We start from the raw sequence: 12905 nt of genomic DNA, 5'->3' as shown, positions 1-12905 counted from the left end.
GGGGCACGAACCCATGTCCCCTGCATCGGCAGGCGGACTCTCAACCACTGCACCACCAGGGAAGCCCTGAATTTTTAATTAAACCAAATTCTGACCTTCTTTTTATTGAGTGGTTGGTCATGGAAGGGCCTAGAGACATGGGGAAGTTTATGTAGGCTTAAGGGGTAGATGAGAAAATGCTATAATGCTTTCCTCAGGATATAAATGTTCAATATCATTTTCCTTTCTTCATCTTCTGTTTCATAGCAGACTGATCTGAACAATTATTTGTATGTCATGCCATTGGAGCTACTGCTCTATGGGCTTGGTAGAGTAACCTCTTTGCTATGAAGATAGTTAAAAATTGCTTTTGAACATCTCCCCGAGGGATTTCTGATTTCCATACAGAGATTTAGAAAGCTAGAGTGAGTCATTCCCAGCTTTGCAATAAAAAAGGCTAGCCAAATTGCATGTACATGAATTTTCTTGAGAGAGCTGAGTAGCAGGGTAACCAACTAGCCTGAAATCAAAGGGGAGATGGGCATCCTGGAGACAGGATGGAAGCACTTTTTATTTTACCCAGGGCAGAAGTTCCTAAACACTGGTATGAAAACTTCACCTAGAAGCAGTGGAGGCTGAGTGTGGACTGGTGAGAGAGTGTGGAGACCCTGGGGGCTGCAGATATAAGAAAAATTTTCTGCATGGACTCCACTTGCTAAGAGTTCTGAGAAAGCATCCTTCTTGGTGAAGGCCTGTGGGAGAGGAGTAGCAACCATTGTGGAAGAGGCAGAGATCCAGGGCCATGGGGCCTGCCTAAAACTGAGGTTTAATCAGAACAATAGATACCCTGGTGCCATGCTTCCTTACAACCATTTAACAAGTGCCAAGTAACAAGTAATAGTGGAATACTGCCAGAAGAGTTGCAAGACTGTAGAGATGGTCACAGTTTAAAAAGAAAATCTAAAGCTGATGTGACATTGATAAAAGTCTCTTTAGCAAACCGGTCTCCAGTCTAAGCATTAGGTATTGCTATAGGAATTTGAAGTCTGGGGGGCACTGAGGGTACACTAAAGCAACAACAAACTAGAGCAACAACAAACCTCCAGCCCAGCTCAACTCCTTACTAGATTCTCAAACCTCCACATTAAAGGCTTAGCAAAAGAAAAAGCATGTCCATTTCCAGGCATCAAAACTATTTACTTTGGTCTCTGCTACACAAGATGTCTGGGATTCAACTTAACATTATGAGGCATACAAAAGGAAAGAAAAAAATAAAACACATCCAAGAGACAAAGAAATCAACAGAACAAGATTCAGAGATAACACAGATGTTGGAACTATCTGACATGGAATTAAAATAGCCATGAGTAGCATGCTGAAGGCCCCAGTGCAAAAGGTGGACAACATACATAATCAGGTGGGAAATTTTCAAAGAGAGACCAAAACTATAAGAAAGAATAAAATGAAAAACATTGTAACCGAGGTGAAGAATACCTTTGACTGGCTCATTAGGAGACTTGACACATCCAAGGAAAGAAACAGTGAACTTGAAGCTAGGTCAATAGATATGATCAAAACTGAAACACAAAGATAAACATGAGTGAAAAAAAAAAAGTAGAACAGAGCATCCAAGAGCCGTGGAACAACATTAGATAGTCTAACATACACACAATTGGAATCCCAGAAAGAAAAGAGAAAGAGAATGGGACTGGAGAAATATTTGAAGAATTAATGGCTGAGAATTTTGAAACAAAACGAAGAGGCTGAGAATTTTGAAACACAGAACCAAGAGTCTGAGAATAACAAGAAAGATAAATACTGAAAACCCAAATCCAACCCCCACCCCCAGCACACCCACCTAGGCATAAAATAATTAAACTGCTTAAAAGGAAATACAAAGAGAAAATCTTGAGGCATCCAGAGGAAAAAAGACACATTACATACAGAGGAAAAAGGATAAGAATTACCATAGACTTCTAGTCAGAAACCACACAAACCAGAAGACAATGAGTGACAACTTTAAAGTGCTGAAAGAAAAGCAACTCTTTCAACCCAGAATTTCTAAAGTCCACAAAAATACCTTTCAAAAATGAAGGAGAAATAAACACTCTCTCTGACAAACAAAAAATCAGAACAATTTTACCAGAAAAGTTAAAGAAACTTCTTCAGGAAGAAGGAATGTGTGATACTAGGTAAAAACTTAGACACAAAGAGATGAAGAGCACTTGAAATAGAATAAATTAAGGTAAAATAAAATTTGCTTTCTTCTTACCTTAAATTGTTCTAAAATAAAACTAATTAAAGCAAAATTATATATATGGCATAATATGTAAAAGTTGAATGTATGACAATATGGAATAAAAAATGGGAGAGAGGAATTGGGAACACACTATTTAAGGTCTGTACACTACACATATAGTGATATTATATTATTTTAAGATAGATTCTGTTTAACTGGTGATATATATTGTAAGCCCTAGAATAACACAACGATTTTTATAAAGTATAAATAATAAGTTTTAAACAGTAGTGGAGACAAAATAGAATAACAAAAGGCTCAATAAAAATATACAATGAATACAAGAGAAGGCAAAAAAATAAGAACTATATGCTGTGACAATAAATCCACTTAAAATAGAAAGATAGGTAAGTTAAAATAAAAGGATGGAAAAGATGTATGATGCAAACACTATAAATAAAGAAGCTGGGTAGCTATAGTATTATCAGACAAAGTAAAATCCAGAACAAGGAATATTATCAGAGATAAAGAAGGACATCACATAATAATAAAGGAATAAATTCTTTAAGAAGACATAGCAATTTTATATGGACATGCACCTAACAACAGAGTTTCAGAATACATGGAGTAAAAACTGATAGAGCTGAAAGGAGAAATAGACAAAACTACAATTATGGTTGGACACCTCAATACTAGTCTGTCAGTAATTGGTAGAACAAGTACATAGACAGTAAGAGCACAGAAGAACTGAACAACACTATCAAAACAACTTGACCTAAATGCCATATATAGAGAATGCAAACCAGTAAGAACAGAATCCACATTTTTTTCAAGTACACTTCCCCCAAGTAGAACATATTCTGTGTCAAAAATCAAAGAGCATGTTTAATATTAAAGAAATCATACAACCTATGTTCTCTGATGATAGTGGAATTGAACTAGAAATCAGTCACAGAAAGATTTCTCTAAAATCTTCTAAGGTATCAAAATTAAGCAATATTGTTGCTATGAACATTCAAGTTTTTATATGTACATAGATTTTCATTTCTCTTGGGTATGTAACCAGGAGTGGAATTGCTGGGTCAAATGGTAAGTCTGTGTTTGGCTTTTTGAGGGACTGTGAGACTGTTTTACAAAGACTATTTTTCCCCATTGACTTGTCTCGGCACCCTTGTTGAAAATCAATTGACTATAAATGTGAACATTTATAGTCAATTTATATATATATATATATATGGAGAGAAGAGGGGGGAGGCCTATAAGCAGTCAAACACCTTAGCACCCAGATCTTGGTTTCTAAAACATCATTCTTCAATAAAAAGAACCAGGCCTTCTTGTAGAAGTGGTTGATTCCAGAGCTGAGAAAAGGAAAACACAAGATGAACTTGGAGCATCTTGTGTGCCAGGAAATAAGAAAGTTCTTTAAAAAGTATGGGACTTATCAAAAGAGCATAGAGACCAACCTGAAAAAGCTCCTAATGTCCAAAGATGGAGCAATTTGAGCAAGAAAATGAATAACAATAGTATTGAATCATAAACCACAGGATAAAATAAATATTCATGTGTCCAGACTGATGTAAATAAATAATTGATTGAATAAATAAATGAACAGGGGAAAAAGATAGCTTTTCCTTACAGAAAAATTACAATTAATATATATAGAAGGTATAAAGGAAATACAAAATCACTATTAGAAGACTGCAGTAATAATTGTTGCAAGCAAGATATCCACTAACGAATGCCAGAATTAGTCAACAACTGTTTGAGGAGAAACAGGATATTTCTGTACCTTAAAAGTATCTCTCCCAAGATATTTATTAACTACAAAGAGAAAATAATAATTTTACATACAGTAAAGAAACTCAGCAGATAATACCTTAATCAAGTGATCAAGGTTAACATCATCAGTCATAAGATCCTCTGATATGATGTACTGAGAAAGGCATAGCATCACTTCTGGATACTCTTGACAAAAATGCATATCCTTAGTATAATCATGAGAAAACATCACAGTAATCCAATTTGGGGGACATTACACAAAATAACTGACTGCTACTTTTCAAAAGTGGCAAGGCCATGAAAGACAAGAAAGAGTGAAGAAATGTCACAGATGAGGAGACGAAGGCAACATGACGACTAAATGAAATTTGGAATACCCATTTGTATCCCAGAACAGAAAATGTTCATTGGTGGAAAAACTGGTGAAATAAAAATAAAGTGTGTAGTTCAGTCAATATTACTGTGCCAACGTCAATATCTTGGTTTTGGTAGTTGTACTATTGTTATGTAAGATGTTAACATTAGTGGAAGCTGGGTGAAGAACACATGGGGATTCTTTTTACTATTTTTGCAACATTTCTCTATATCTAAAATTATCTCTATCTAAATTTGAAATAAAAAGTTAAAAAAATGTCTCTCTGAAAGAGTCCAGATGCAGCAGAGATTCAAGCAAAAGAAAAATAACCACAAAACAAAAATTTTGTCTTTGGGGTTGAGGAACAAAGTATGCTAGAGGTAACAGCTTCTGGAATTTCTGAATGGCTGCCTTCCACACCTGAGATTACTCTAGGTCAAAGGACTCAGCTACTGGAACAGCAAAGATAAATCAATGTTGTACCACACAAATGCCCTTGAACAAGTTGGTGCAGTTTGGGGCAGGCAGTTTATCCTGCCCTGGACCAGAGCTGATCAGCAAAATTATCAGTAGAATATATTTTAATAAGCAATACTAGAAGGATAAAAGTGGAAGTTCTTTTTTTTTTTTTTTTTTTTTCTTGCGTTATGCGGGCCTCTCACTGTCGTGGCCTCTCCCATCTGCGGAGCACAGGCTCCGGACGCGCAGGCCCAGCGGCCACGGCTCACGGGCCCAGCCGCTCCGCGGCACGCGGGATCCTCCCGAAACGGGGCACGAACCCGCGTCTCCTGCATCGGCAGGCGGACCCTCAAGCACCGCGCCACCAGGGAAGCCCAAAAGTGGAAGTTCTTTGTGTTAATTGAATAAAGCTTGATCAGTGCTCCTTCCAGGGAATCTGGGAGTCTGAAAAACTAATGTCAAAAACCAGCAACAAGCATCCCTGTGTAGTTCAGCCAAGTAGGTGAGAGTTAAGTGAACTCTAAACTGAGTGTGTGATGATAAAAGGGAAATACAAAGTCATTTGTTTCATAATTAAAATCAATATTTATGAGAAAAGCAAGTGTCTACTGTGTGAATGGCAGCAAATAATTGTTTAATTTCTGTAGCACTTTACCAGCCACCAGATTCTTTTATTTATTTATTTATTTATGGCTGTGTTGGGTCTTTGTTGCTGTGCACGGGCTTTCTCTGGTTGCGACGAGCGGGGGCTACTCTTCGTTGCGGTGCGTGGGCTTCTCATTGCAGTGGCTTCTCTTGTTGCAGAGCACGGGCTCTAGGCGGTCGGGCTTCAGTAGTTGCAGCACGTGAGCTCAGTAGTTGTGGCTCGCAGGCTGTAGAGCACAGACTCAGTAGCTGTGGCGCACGGGCTTAGTTGCTCTGCGGCATGTGGGATCTTCCCGGACCAGGGCTTGAACCCATGCCCCCTGCAATGGCAGGCGGATTCTTAACCACTGTGCCACCAGGGAAGTCCCCAGCCACCAGATTCTGACATAAACCATCTCATTTGATCCTCACAAAAAGCAGGTGAAGTGCACAAGGTATTATATGGTTTTCACAAGTGTGAAACAGTCTCACAGTGGTAAGAGGCTTTGCCAAGGTCACACGTTAAATGGTCAGGCCAGGACTCCAATTCCTAGCTCTTTTTGAGAATGTCATTTTAAAAATAAAAATAACTTTCCATCTGCATCTCTTGATAATGCTGGAGTGAGCATACTAGAGATCTGGATACATCTAAAATCTGAAAATTTGTTTTAAATGTGCTACACTGGACATAGTCCAGAATATGTTTCAAAAGACACATTTTCTCCTTAAATGTTTAAATGCACGTCCTTAAGAATAAATGAAATCCATATGCTCCTGATCAATTTACATTTACCGTAATTCATTAAAATGCTGTGTTGGAAGTTATTGGGTGTTTGAGCACATTTTGAGTCTTTCTCCAAGTATCTGCAAAAGTTCCATGGATGGTTTTAAAATTGATGTAAAGTTTTTGGCATAAGTACAGAATTGGTCCATTCATTTTCAGGAAGGTGATCCTTGGGCCAGTGTAGCAGATTCGGACTTCATCTCGTTTCCCAGCCTTCTTAAAGTGGAAAGAGAAGTGACCCACACAGGAGTGGGGAAGCCTTTTGCCCTTTGAATGCTCAAAGTCCAATGGAAGAGGAAGTTAATACACACATTACAGATCTCTAGCATGTCTAAATACAAAACCCAACCATATTCTGTCCGTCTGTACATCCATCCATCCATCCATCCATCCATCCAGGTACTCAATCATTCAAATAACATTTACTGGAGTCCTACTATGAATCAGGTATTGTGGAAAGTTCTGACAGAAAAATGAGTAGCATTCTTTTCCTGTCATGTTTTATAAAGAATATTATATTAGCCTAAGAACAATCTTACAATTTAGGGAGATAATTCTATTCATACTTCATAGAAATGGATAAAGGGGGCTCAGAAAGGTTTAGCAACTTGTCTGTGATTTCAGATGATTCCTAACACACAGCAGATGTTCTGTGAATGTTGAATTGAAATGAATGAGCAAGATGTGTGGTGTTTTCTTTGGATCTGCTCTGGTTAGGAGCCAAAGTATTAGAACAAGGTAGTGGTAAAAATACGGGCTTTGGAGCCAGACTAGGTCTGGGATCCAGTCCTACCTCCATGACTCCATAACCATGTGTATCAGTCAGGGTCCTAGGCACATTCAAAGTAGGATGATTTCAGGAAAGCTTAAAAAAAAGAACAATTTGCAAAGGTGTGGGAAGGGTATAGGAGAACCACATGGGATAGTGCACTCATGGTGTGGCTGTTACTACTCCTGGGCCTGAAAGAATGAGAAGGGAGTGGTTACAATAACCCAGAGAGGGGCATCTGACAGGAACTGTGACCTTCAGTTGAGGGCTGCAAACAGCCTGAAAGGACCCTGCAGGGAGGAAGCCAGGGAATAACTACCCTGACCTCATTCTCCTCCTGCCCTCCCATAGCCTGCCAGGACACCCATTGGTTGAACCTAGTTGGGCAAAGGGACCATTCAGACTTTGGGACAGAGAGCAAGTGGGGGAGTGGATCTGGAGAGGCAAATGGAAGATATCAGATACCACATGTGATGCTGGGAGATTATTTCACCTCTTTTACCTCATGGCTCTCCTCCTGGATATAATGAAACCCACCTTTCGGGGTGGCTGGGGGAGATTATATGGAATTGTGTTGATCCATATACTCAGCATTGATCACAGTGCCTGGTAGCAGAGCTCACTTGCAATTCTTCTTTCCGGGGCTCTGGTGCCCAAGCATGTCGGCCCCAGCAACTCTAAACAATCCAATACTCAGTCAACATTACTCTCTGAGATGTGCAGTCCTTAGTTTCACAGGACTGTGCTTGCCATGTCTTGGGGACATGGTACTGACAGTTAGGGGCTGGGTCCTGATGACAGCTGGGGGAGAACACATATAAGATGGGAAGGGTGACAGGGTTTGTGCCCAGAGCTGACAGCAACATAGGGAGCCAGCAGGGAGTGACCAGCAGGTGTGTGTGTGAGCAGCAGTGGGGGAGGAGAGGCAGGAGCAGGCACTTCTGAGATGCTCAGGCAAGGAGCAGGGCTTCACTGAAGAGCATCATGGTCTTCACACTTTCAAGTGCAGCTGATTCAATGTTATTGCTGTGGGTCTGAGTGACGCTCAAGAATCTGTGATTACACACCCCCTTCCCCTTGACAGATGGCCCTGCTGTGTAATTCCGAAAACAACCATGCTTTCAGCAACACTGCCATGATGTCTGGGGGTAGATTTTGAAGTCAGACTGACCTAGTTTGAATCTTGGTTTTATAATTTCTAGCTATGTGACTTTAGGCAAATTACTCAACCGCTCTCTGCCCTGTTGCTCATCAGAAACACTGCCATCTTGTCAAATTACATGAGGCTGAAATGAGATAATCCACATAAAGAATTTAGTAAATATTAATGCTAAGTCTGTGAACAAATGGCAAGACCCCAGGCACTTCATCAGGGTTCTGAGAGGGACCTTTGACACTTGTATAGGTGAATCAGTCCAACATGCATCTTCCTGAAATGACATGAACTAATTTCAATGCCCATATTTCCACAATATCCACCATTAGACCTAATTTGGAGACAAGGAAAGATGGATGCTCAAAGCCAAGTAGTTCCTCCTAAAGCCATGCAGCATTTGATGATCTTTTCTAACCAGAGAATGTCCTATTGTTTCAGCCATACACGGACCAGTTCACATCCTCTGAAACATGTCTAATCAGGAAAGTGGAAATAGAGCAGAAGTAGCTATTTCCCCCAGTACCAGGGTGGTGGTGAGATATGGGGATTGGAGCCAAACAAAGCTGTGTTTGAATCCTTATTCTGATATATATTAGTCATGTGAACTTGAAGATGTCATATGACCTTCTGAACCTCATGTCCTCTTCTAGTGAAGATAATGATGCATACTTTACCTGATTATTGTGAGGATTAATCAAGAGCATGTATATAACTTCTTGGCATTTAGTGACATTCAAAAACTTACTATTATTATTGTTTTCAGCTTTATAAAGTGGTTCTCTTATCATTTGAATTTCTACAATATATGCATGCATTTTTTTAAATGATCAACAAAACTGCACCCAAAGAACTTTAGTTTTTGTTTCAAATCCCTCTCAGGTGAAGAGAACTCTATATAGGCAATGCCCTTTAATATGTTGTCAATTCTTATTGGTAACTACAGACTTTATCATTTTGGAGGTAAAGGTTTTGATCTTCCAAATTAAGAAGTGCTGAGGTAAAATTCTCTTGGGATATTCTTTTCAAAAATTTTATATCTTTTCTTGTCTTTGAACAAAAAATTAAATAAAGCCAAGATTCCTACATACAAATAATTTACCATGGGATAACATGGATGAAGTAAATACTAAACAGAAGTATCTCTGTTCTGGGGTTTAGCATTATTTTGTAGTAAAGGACTCAGAGAAGGACACGAAGGCTGGCCCAGGCCAAATCACAGATCTATCTCCATGAATCTATTAGAACATTGTCAGAAATCAACAGTGTTCCCTTAAGAAATAGAGTGGGATGTTCTCGAGGGTCTTAAATGGAAATAAAAGGCAGCTACAGCCAAATCATCTTTTCTGGCAAATTGTCTCTGGACTGTAGCCTGCATACCTCTACCATCTCCTTGGTCCCCTCTCTTCTGCTTCTGAAACTCATCTGGCTGTTGGGCTTGTTTATGGCATTATCATCTTTGTAATCCACCCACAGCTCTTCATTGACTCACCAGCACTAATCCGTTTCTGGCTTGGTTTCCCCATCTGTAAGTCAGAAATGATAAAATCACTCAGAATTTTTATCATCATTAAATAGGGTAACATGAGGAGAGAGCTCTTTGTGTGAATATCCTAGATTTTATAATCTAGCCTATCTAATACAAAGCTTCATGATGCCCTCTGGTGCAATTGAATGAGCCAGAGAAAATTACTCTTCTTGAGCCTCGGTTTTTCTTATCTGCAAAATGGAGACAATAATGATTATTTTGAAGGGATATTATGAGGAAAGTATTTTAGCACCAGTGAGACAGAACCCTGCCTAAGAGTTTGATCTGTCCCAGTTTCAAAGATTTGACTGGTCCTTTAGGAAGGTACCTTCAAAACTGCCTTCCTAACTAATTATGCACTGAAGACAAATCTCCAGATTGTTTAGGAGCAAAATGTGATGCATTTGTAAATCTGGATTTTGTAACAGGCAGGGTGTGCTTTTTCATGTAGGGTCCATCATGTTAGCTTTATAAGGAATGTACATTTCAGTGGATTATTTTTTTAACAAGGAAAATATGATACTTGACATAAATTACATTGGTAAAAATCAATGTTATACATACAATTTATATTTTTCCCCTTTTTTTTTTTTTTTTCTTGCGTTATGCGGGCCTCTCACTGTTGTGGCCTCTCCCATTTGCGGAGCACAGGCTCCGGACGCGCAGGCTCAGTGGCCATGGCTCACGGGCCCAGCCGCTCCGCGGCATGTGGGATCCTCCCGAAACGGGGCACGAACCCGCGTCTCCTGCATCGGCAGGCGGACTCTCAAGCACTGCGCCACCAGGGAAGCCCTCCCCTTTTGATACCTGTAAATGTTTCAAAATTTACCTCCCTTGCAATAAATGATGGATATTTATCTTCTTTGTTGAATGCCCATACCAAGAGACTCTTTTTTCCCCATCTGGTCTTCCATTCAAATGTTCAATGCCAATATTTTTTGGCTTCTCTTTAAAAAAAACTTTACTGATGAATAATTGACATACAATAAACTGCATATAATGTAACCATGAAATTAATAAATTTTTACAAACTGGTAAAATGTATATATACATTTTATCATTTTGTAAAAATTTATATATATATCTGTGAAATTTATGTATATATATATTTGAAACTATCACCACAATCAAGGCAACGAACATGTCCATCACCCCCAAAAGTCAAAAGTATATTAGTTTGCATTTTCTAAAGTTTTATGAAAATGGAATCATAAAGCATGCACTCTTTTCTTCTGGCTTCTTTCACTCAAAATAATTATTTTGAGCTTCATCCATGTTATTGCTTGTATCAATAGTTCATTCCTTTATATTGCTGAGTAGTATTCGGTTGAATGCACAGCTTATCCATTCATTGGTTGATGGAAACTTGGGTTGGTTTGGCTATTATAAATAAAGCTGCTTTGAACATTCATGTGCAAATCTTTGAATAGAAATATGCTTTAATTTCTCTTGGATAAATACCTAAGAATGGAATGGCAGGGTCATATAGTAAGTGCATGCTTAACTTTTGGAAAAACTGCCAAATGGTTTTCCAAAGTGTTTGTACCATTTTACATTCTGATCACCAATGTATGAGAGTTATAGTTGCTCCACATCTTCACCAATACTTAGTGTGGTCAGTCTTTTAAATTTTAGCTATTTCAATAAGTGTATAGTAATCTCTCATTGTGATTTTAACTTGTTTTTCCCTAATGACTTTTCATTTGTTTCTTTGCCTTTCATGTATCTTCTTTGGTCTGTTTAAATCCTTTGCTCAAATATATTATGATTTTGTTATTCTATCACCAGGGTTTCAGAGCTTTTTAAGTTCTCTGATGGATGTGTTAATTAACTTGATGGGAAGAATCTTTCCACAAGGTATTGTACACTTTAAATATCTTACAATTTTATTGTCAATTATACCTCAATAAAGCTAAAGCTGTTTTTCCTGATTAGACTGGCTAGAGGTTTATCCATTTGATGGATCACCTCAAACAGCCAGCTTTGTTTTTGTTGATTTATTTCCTTTCTTCTACTTACTTTGAGCTTAATTTTTTCTTCTTTCTCTAGTTTCTTTGGGTAGAAGCTGAGGTCATTGATTTGAAACCATTCTTCTTTCTCAAATATAGGAGTTAATGCTAAAGAATTTCCCCAAAGTATTGTTTAAGTAGCACCTCACAAATTTTGATATGTTATGTCTTCATTTTAATTTAGTTCAAAATATTTTCTAATTTTACTTTTGATGTCATCTTTCACTCATGGATTATTTAAAAGTGTATTATTTGGTTTCCAAATATTTGGGGGATTTTCCAGATATTATTCTGTTATTGATTACTAATTTAATTCCATTGTTGTCAGAGAACATACTTTGTATGACTTAATTCCTTTTGTTTGTTTTAATGTATTCTTCTCTGAAAACAGTTTATTTTGGTAGCTGTTTCATTTGCAGTTAAAAAAAATGTGTATTTTGATATTGTTGGGTGGAATGTTCTATAAATGCCAATCATGCTTTTAGTTGATCATATTGATCAAGTATACTATATTCTTGCTAATATTCTGTCTACTAGTTCTATCAATTATTGAGAAGTATTCACATATCAGACTATAATTGTTGATTTGTCTATTTCTCCTTGCAGTTCTGTTAGTTTTTTCTTCATGTATCAATATCTTAAAGCTCTGTTATTAGGTGCATGTTTAGAATTGCTGTGTCCTTTTGATGAGTTGACCACTGTATCATTTTGAAATGACTCTTTTTATCCCTGGTAATATTCTTTACTCTGAAATCTACCTTGATATTAATATAGCCACTCTAGCTTTCTTTTGCTTATTGTTATGATAGAATATATGTTTCAGTTCTTTTACTACTTGTGACTTTATATTTAAAGTTCATTTCTCATAGGCAGCATATAATTGGGTTTTGCCTTTTAATTCAATCTCACAGTCTCTGTTTGTTTTTTTTTTTTTCTGTACGCGGGCCTCTCACTGCTGTGGCCTCTCCCGTTGTGGAGCACAGGTTCTGGATGCGCAGACTCAGTGGCCATGGCTCATGGGCCCAGCCGCTCTGCAGCATGTGGGATCTTCCGGGACCGGGGCACGAACCCATGTCCCTTGCATCGACAGGCGGACTCTCAACCACTGCACCACCTGGGAAGCCTAGACAATCTCTGTTTTTTAATTGAGGTGTTTCACACTTTTAGCATTTAATGTGATTATTGATATGGTTGGGTTTAAAGCTACCAACTTGTTTTCCATCTCCT

The sequence above is a fragment of the Lipotes vexillifer genome, unplaced genomic scaffold (genome assembly GCF_000442215.2).
Source record: "Lipotes vexillifer unplaced genomic scaffold, Lipotes_vexillifer_v1.1 scaffold337, whole genome shotgun sequence".
Classification (NCBI taxonomy): Eukaryota; Metazoa; Chordata; class Mammalia; order Artiodactyla; family Lipotidae; genus Lipotes; species Lipotes vexillifer.
The sequence above is the reverse complement of the archived record's forward strand: the minus strand, read 5'-3'. Positions refer to the sequence as shown.